The sequence below is a fragment of the Scyliorhinus canicula genome, chromosome 17, assembly GCF_902713615.1.
Source record: "Scyliorhinus canicula chromosome 17, sScyCan1.1, whole genome shotgun sequence".
Taxonomy (NCBI): domain Eukaryota; kingdom Metazoa; phylum Chordata; class Chondrichthyes; order Carcharhiniformes; family Scyliorhinidae; genus Scyliorhinus; species Scyliorhinus canicula.
In genome coordinates, this window is record NC_052162.1 from 10,582,671 (window position 1) to 10,590,887 (window position 8,217).

The 8,217-nt window shown below is 48.7% G+C and overlaps 1 pseudogene; it reads right to left on the bottom strand.

Moving 5' to 3' along the window:
* Nucleotides 1–4,912: 4,912 nt before the first annotated feature.
* Nucleotides 4,913–5,398, bottom strand: LOC119952398 (annotated as a pseudogene).
* Between the last annotated feature and the right edge of the window lie 2,819 nt (nucleotides 5,399–8,217).

Here is an 8,217-nt window from a genome sequence, read left to right on the forward strand (position 1 = left end):
CGGAGAATCGGTGGCCCGGCCTCGTACAGCGTCGCGCGACCAGCGGCGTGCCAAACGCGCCGGTGCAAATGCCGCCGATTCTCCACATCTCAGAGAATCGCCCGCCGGCTTCGGGGCGGCTTGGCGCGGTTGCGGCGATTCTCCGGCCCTACGCGGGGCTGGGAGAATTGTGCCCAGAATTTTTGAATATTTTTAAGGTAGAGTTGGATACATCCTTGGGAAGCAAGAGGGCGTTATAGGTTATAGGATGCAGACCTGAAGTTACAATCAGATCAGCCATGATCTTATTAAATAGCAGAGCAGACTTGAGGGGCCAAATAGAACATTACAGCGCAGTACAGGCCTTTCAGCCCTCGATGATGCACCGACCTGAGAAACCACTCTAAGGCCTATCTACACTATTCCCTTATCAACCATATGTTTATCCAATGACCATTTATGGCCTACTGCTACTCCTTGTTCTTATGTCCGTAGCAATGAAGACGGAAAACAGTGGATGAGGCAGAGGTTCATAGGACAATAGCTCAGAAGGCGGCGACCAGCAAGATGTGTGAGACATCCAGGGTTTAGAAAGCCAGCGTGACCAGTCAACCGTCAAACAGTAGAAACCCCATATTTGGTCATGGAAAGTAATCAACATACCATGATAGAAGATCTTGTCTGAAGGATAGTTCACTGATGCTCAGTTTGAGTTCTTCAAGGACCACTCAGCTCTTGATCTCATTTCAGTCTTAGCCCAAATATGAATGGAAGAGCTGAATTCTGCGGTGATGTGCATCACTGTAAATACACAAGGGGTTAATGTAGGGACACTGCAACTAGGCAAACACTAGAGGGAGCACCAGAGACATCATGACACACAAACATTCAACCAATAGGTCAGTAAGAAAGGACACGACCAATGGGCAGTCAAGACACACCCAGAGATGATACTATCACAAGGGGGCTACCCATATAAAAGGAAAGGGCACACATGCTCTTCCTCTTTCCATAGGCGACACTCAGAGAGACAGGGGCAGCTCAGGAAGCATCACACCCACCACATGGATTAGAAAAGACTGGTTAGTTAGATTGAGTTACTATAGTAAGATCAGCAGGAGAGTCGAACTCAAGTAGGAGAATTGTTAACTGTTCAATAAATGTGTTACACCTATCTCCAAGTCTGAACCTTCCTTTGTCAGAGTATGTATCAAGGAAGCAGCTTATGCTACATGTAGAAGCGTAACACAACTCCAGAGATGGAGCGAAGATACCAAGGCAGGAGTTGATTGAATGTGATATCAAGGAACCCTCCTAGAATTGCAGTCCAGGAGAATCAAAGGAAAATTCTCCACTGTTTGGAGTTATTCTTAGCACAAAGTAAGATGGCTTTGGTTATTGGAGGTCAATTACCTCAATTCCATAACATCACTGCAAGAGTTCCTCAGGGTAGTGTCATAAGCCCAACTCTATCGAGCTGCTACATCCTTCTATTAAAAGATCAAACGTGGGGATGCTCACGAATGATTGCGCAATTTTCAACACGATTTACAACTTCCCAGATACTTCCGCAGATACTGAAGCAGTCTGGATCTTTATGCAGCAAGAATTGAACAACATTAAGACTTGGGCTGGCAATCGGCAAGTAAAACTTTCACCACACAAGTGCCAAGCAATGAATCATAGAATCCTTACAGCGCAGAAGGGGGGACATTCAGTCCATTGAGTCTACACTGAACCTCCGAAAAAGCACTCCACCCAGGTCCACACCCCGTCCACCCCGCACTAGTCCCATAACCCCACCTAACCTGCACAGCCCTGGACATTAAGGGACAATTTATCATGGCCAATCCGCCTATCCTGCACGTCTTTGGGCTGTGGGAGGAAACTGGAACACCTGGATTAAGTCTAAACAGACACGGAGAGAACGTGCAGATTTCACACAGACAGTGACCCAAGTCGGGAATCGAATCTGGCACTCTGAAGCAACAGTGCTAACCACTGTGCTACCGTTACCACCCCTCATCCATGCAGACACCTTCAATGGGATCCAGGATTTGGAATAGATCAGCCACATAGGGGTCCAGGGTGAGAAGGTTTCCAGGCATCATGGGCTGGATTCTCCAACCCCCCGCCGGGTCAGAGAATCGCCCGGGGCCGGCATCAATCCCGCCCCCGCCGTGTCCCGAATTCTCTGCCACCAGAGATTCGGCGGGAGTGGGAATCGGGCCGCGCCGGTCGGCGGGCCCCCCGCGGCGATTCTCCGGCCTGCGATGGCCCGAAGTCCCGCCGCTGACAACCCTCTCCCGCCAGCATGAATTTAACCACCTACCTTCCAGCGGGAGCAGGCGGCGCGGGCAGGCGCCAGGGTCTTGGAGAGGGTGCGGGGCGATCTGACCCCCGGGGGGGTGCCCCCATGGTGGCCTGGCCCGCGAACGGGGCCCACCGATCGGCGGGCGGGCCTGTGCCGTGGGGGCGCTCTTTTTCTTCCGCCTTCGCCATGGTCTTCACCATGGGGGATGCGGAAGAGACCCCGTCCCCTGCGCATGCACCGAGATGACGTCAGCAGCCGCTGACGCTCCGGCTCATGCGCGGACTTACGCCGGCCGCGAAGTCCGTTCGGCCCCGGCTGTTGTGGCGCCAAAGGCCGTTCACGCCAGCCGGCAGAGCAGGAACCACTCCGACACAGGCCTAGCCCCTCAATGTGAGGGCTTGGCCCCTAAAGGTGCGGAGACATCCGTACCTTCGGGGCGACCCAACGCCGGAGCAGTTCACGCCCCTCCAACACGCCGGGACCCCCCCCGCTGAGTCGGGGAGAATCCCGGCCCATATGACTCAGCTGCAACCTCACTGCTGGTCAACACTGAGTCTTCTTCCAGTACAGCAGATACACTCCCTGGGTTTGTAACACACTCGTCACTCCAGGGTTACTCGGTCACCAAAGGGCAGAATCGAAGCTGGGTCCCAGGCACTGTGAGGCAGCAGTGCTAGCCAAGACTTTGACAAGAGAAAATGTAACCATCTCCCCTTGACACTCAATGACATTGCCATGGCTGAATCTCCCGCCATCAATGTCCTGGGGGTTACAATTGGCCACAAACTGAACTGGATCAGCCAGAAATGGGCAGTATTCTACCAAATCTACAAGCCTGTGTTCCAAGGGCATTGCTTGATTACAAGTTAGCCTGTCAAAGGATTCTTCAGGCCATAAAAAGATTCTGACGTAAAGTGTTATTGTGCGAAAGCAGCACCCAGCATGTGAATTACGAGCGGAGTATTTGTGGTGTGTGTTGTGAGAGATCAGCTGCTGCATCAGAGTAAATGGCTTGGAGATTAGGTCCAGCAAAAGGCACATTCAAACAAAAACAGTCCAAAGTAGCACATTGCAAAATGAATGTGCTGATGCAGCATGGATACAATGGGAAATTATGTGGAAAATGTGTGTGTTCACAATCCCCAGAGATTAGCCCGTTGACAGACGATGGATATGCTGGTTTCCAGTCATCTGATTTGTCATTCCTCCAGTGACTCTCCCACACAAACCAAAATGCAAGAGAAACAAACTATTTTATTGCTACGTGTTCCCATACAGTTTGGTGGAAGCACTCGGGGGATCTCAAAGCGCCGGCACTTTCTTTACATTGCGTGCAATGGCCAATATATCAGCTGATGGGTTTGAGGTTGGATGGGACTTACAGGTAAAATCATAGCAAACAGAATCCATTCTTCTGCAAATAAAGTCTAGATACATAGCAAACACCAAGCAATGTCTATTTAAACAGAGATCCGAACAGAAACTATAGTAGTGATTTTCACACTTTTTCTTTCCCGGGACCTATTTGGATCAAAGGCCGACCTTTGGGACCCAAGACGGCCGACCCTCGCGACCCATGCCGGCTGACCTTCGCGACTCACGCCAGTTGACCTTTGTGACCCACACGGACCGGCATTCACGACACACATCACATTCACTTACCTTTAATGCGAAACCTGCTTGATCCTCACAATCCCACTTGCATCAGGTTCAAAGAATGAGAGGGCAATATACATATCAGGTGCAGACATCAGTCAGTTCCTTTGTGCCGTCTTCATCTTTATGAAAGCGCAAAATCCAACCTCGTACATGTAGGTCATTGCGAAGGGCAATCGCAACAAAAATCTTGTTTTACTCAGCACTGGATATGCCTGGGAGGTGCCACACCATAATGCTGACAGCCTCACGGGCTTTTGGCGTGTTTTTAATGTGGTATCACAGGTCAGCTACAGCAGTGTAGTCTTTTAATTTGGAGTCAGCTCTAAGTTAATGATTGACTGTAGAGTCTCAACCTCAAAAATAATTTTTAATGCACCACTTCTCTTTCAAAATCTGAAACTTCTCTCATATGCCACTTCTTCCCTGCATATAACACACGTGGGCTTTGCATCCTTATTTGCATTGGCACAATTGGCAAAACCATACCTCAAGAAATCATCTTTAGACTGCTTTGTTCCAGAGGTAAGTTTCTTCTTCACAGGTCACTTGCCTTGCTTGCCAACAGCTGAAAAAAGGAAGCAATACTGCTCCATGAGTCGGTGGTAAGAAGACATACCTGGAGGGCGCTTGGCATGAAATGTGCATGCTACCGCATCTGGTGGTAAGACTGCCTCGTTTTCATTAAAAACCAGGTTGCAGCCAACATTCACTTTTTTTTTTCAGGTTTTTATTCCATTTTTATGAGGAGTGACTCAAATTACAAGTTTAGAAGTAACCAAAATTGGACACAATGATTGCACCTCGGAAACTGGGTGCTTCTTTTTTGAAACTTTTAAAAAGGGCAGGTGAAAGAATGAACAGCACAAAGTTTGAGGCATTAACGTGTCAGCTGTATTCCTCAATCCCAGGTTCCTATGAAGATTCTGACTTCATTGTCTCAAATGTACAGTCAGCGAAAGTCTAAAATTTCTGTCTTGGTTCTGGGACTCTCTGCTTCTGGACCTGTTTTTGAAATCCACCTCCGCCAGCATCGTAATCTGTCCTGTATTCATCACATACCTGACCACCAGAATTCCCTCTATTGTCTGTCTACTTTGACGCCAGTATCTCAATCTGTTCAGATGATTCAATCATCCAAGCGTGTTCCGTTCATAAATCTCATGCACTGTTAAACGTCACCACGTGTGTAATATTCCACAAAACAGAATCCGCATAAAGTTTTCTTCATTTTGTCCAAACCCACGATGATTTTCTTAACCTCATCGCTTTTTGAGAAGAGTTCATAGTCCTCTTCCTCGGTAGTGTAAAACAACTGATGCCCAACGCAGAGAGTGCAGCTGTATCTCAGTAATCTGTCCTGCCCATATCGGCTTTCCCGAAAGTGGAGGCGTTGGTATTGGTTCAGTTCCCCGTGAGAGTGTCGAGGGCGTTCAGCAGCACAGACATGGCGCCGGAGAGGAGAGCAGCGTCGTTCAGCAACCGGGGCAAGAAAATCGCCTGCACGCAACCAGACATCGACCCCTCATGGCCAGCATTCTCAACTTAAAACCCGGTCATGGCCGGCATTGTCAAAAGCAATCGCGGCCGCTGGATGCTTCTCCTGTGATCGGGAACCGCGACCGATTGACCCCCGACCCTTCCAATACCAACCCACGACACACTGCCAGGTCGCGACCCACAGTTTGACAAACCCTGCTGTCGCAGACTCTCGCTATAGAAGATTTTTTTTCTCCAGCAGCATGTAGCGAGTGGAGGATAGCTACACAATGTAAATTATGCGCAGAAAATCAATCCCTGTCACTTACGGGAGTACAAGGAGTGATTGACAGGGAGAATTTTCCAGTCATTTTCAGTCTGGTTGTGATGTGTGACGTTACTATATGCTGCAGTTACTTTATTGGGAATTCAACATGAGTTGCACTGGATAACGTATTCCATTTTCCAACTGCGAGCAAGGATGGGGCAAATGATGCGCAGGCTTTGAAGTCCCTTGCATTTTTATTTTTATTCTTGGGCAGTGCCTGAGACGGGCAAGATTGCGCTTAATGGGGATAACAAGGTGGGAGGGGCCTTCCCCTTGAACCTGGGCCACCTTTGTGTGTTACTATTCTCCGAACATTATTAGTTCGCAATTCCAAGATATTGTCCCAGTAATAAGGAAGTTCAGCAATATGTATCCAGTTCACTAATGGTGTTCACTAATGGTGTGTAACTTGATGGTGCTAATGACCTTATGATGTTGCTAATTTATATTTCATCTGCTATACTCTTTGCTTTCCACCCTTTCTGCCTGGTGGCAAAGGCAACATTAATGCTCCTGCTGTCAGTCCATGATTTTCACTGAAATGATGGTACTCTATAACTGTGTTCATGGTGGCTCAGCTGGTCACACCATTACCCCAGAGTCATAAGTTTAAATTTCCAGTCTGGGCACAAAATCTATTTTGGCAGGGTAACACGAGACTGTCAGTAAATGCTGATACGTAGCTAAACCCAGCTAAAAGCTGGAGATCTGGAATACAAACAGAAAATGTTGAAAATACTGAGAAGGTCTGGCAGCACCTGAGAGAGAAACAGAGTTAACATTTCAGCTGACGACCCCCTCATCGGAACGGATGAAGGACTGTTGACCTGTAACATCGACTATTTCACCCAGAGCCTCAGGTAGCTTCAGCTGGCCGATGGAGACATCGGCATACTTCACCACGATTGGAAAACCCAACATCCACCAAACCGGCTCCATCCGATGATAGAGGCCAAACAAACGCGGGGCGAGGTGCTGGGAGAGCATCAGGGAAGCAGATGGAGTTCTTTCTCTGCTGGTGCATGACAATGGGAGAGAGATGAAGGAACTAATCCTTTCCAGCGATCTCAAGCCTCAGGTGTTGGCAGCGGTTAATGGTCAGGCTGGGCACCACACATCGGAGAAGACAACCGTGCTGACCAGGGAGTAGTGTTATTGACCCAGGTTGACTGCTGATATTGAGGACTCCTCTCAGAACTGTAAGGGATATATTTGGATAAAACAGGGAAGTGTTTGCACTCCAGCGAAGGGAACACTAATCCCCACTCGGCCTTGGAAATCCTCACAACGGATTTTATGGTCTTCACAATCCCCCACAATCCCCCCTGTACTAATGAGATCAAGCACATTCTCATACTCATAGGTGTCGTCACCGTGTTCACTCAGGTTATTGACCAAAGAGCCACAACTATAGCCAAAAGTCTTAGTACGCAATTGGGTTCAGTGTCCCAATTCACGGTGACCATCGGCATAATTTGGAGAGTAAGGTCCTACAGAAGCTGTGCAAGGTGTATGGAATTATCAAGAGCTGCACCACCTCCTGTTATTTGGAGGGTAATTGATACGAACAATTCAACCATATTTTGCGTGAAGATTCTTCACCTTGTCTCCTGAGTGCAAAAGAAAGTGACCTGAATACATTTCGGAGCTGGTCCAATTGGTGCAAGAGAAATCCTCGGAACAGGAATGAGATACAGGATGGCTGGGAACCTGAGCCCCACAAAGTCATCCACGGTGTGACACTGGAGGTCAGGCCTACATTGTTGAATCTACAGCCAGAGGACAGCCGCAGGGAATCGTTCACGCGGGGGAGATGCCCGAGGCCCTACGTCTAGTGGATGAAGTAGGGGGTAAGCAGCTCACTCAATATCATCATCACAGAACCTTGTAGGTGGGCAGCAACCTGAATGAGGAGGAGTAGCGAGTAACCCTGGAGTGACGAGTGTGTTACAAACCCAGGGAGTGTATCTGGTGTGAGGAGACCGACTCCTGTCCTGGAAGAGGACGCAGTGTTGACCAGCAGTGAGGTGGCAGCTGAATCATACGTTGCTGGGAAACCTTCCCACCTTGCACCCCTATGTGGCTGATCTATTCCACATCCTGGAACCCATTGAAGGTGCCTGCATGGATGAGGTATGGTAACGGTAGCACATTAGTTAGCACTTTTGCTTCACAGCACCAGGGTGCCAGGTTCGATTCACAACTTGGGTCGCTGTCTGTACGGAGTCTGCACGTTCTCCCCGTGGGTTTCCTCCCACAAGTCCCGAAAGATGTGCTGTTAGGTGAATTGGACATTCTGAATTCTCCTTCTGTGTACCCGAATTAGTGCCGGAATGTGGAGACCAGGGGTTTTTCACAGTGACTTCATTGCAGTGTTAATGTAAGCTTACTTATGACAATAATAAACATTATTAGATTCGATGGGGGATAACTATCCAACCCTTACCATTTACCCCCATCA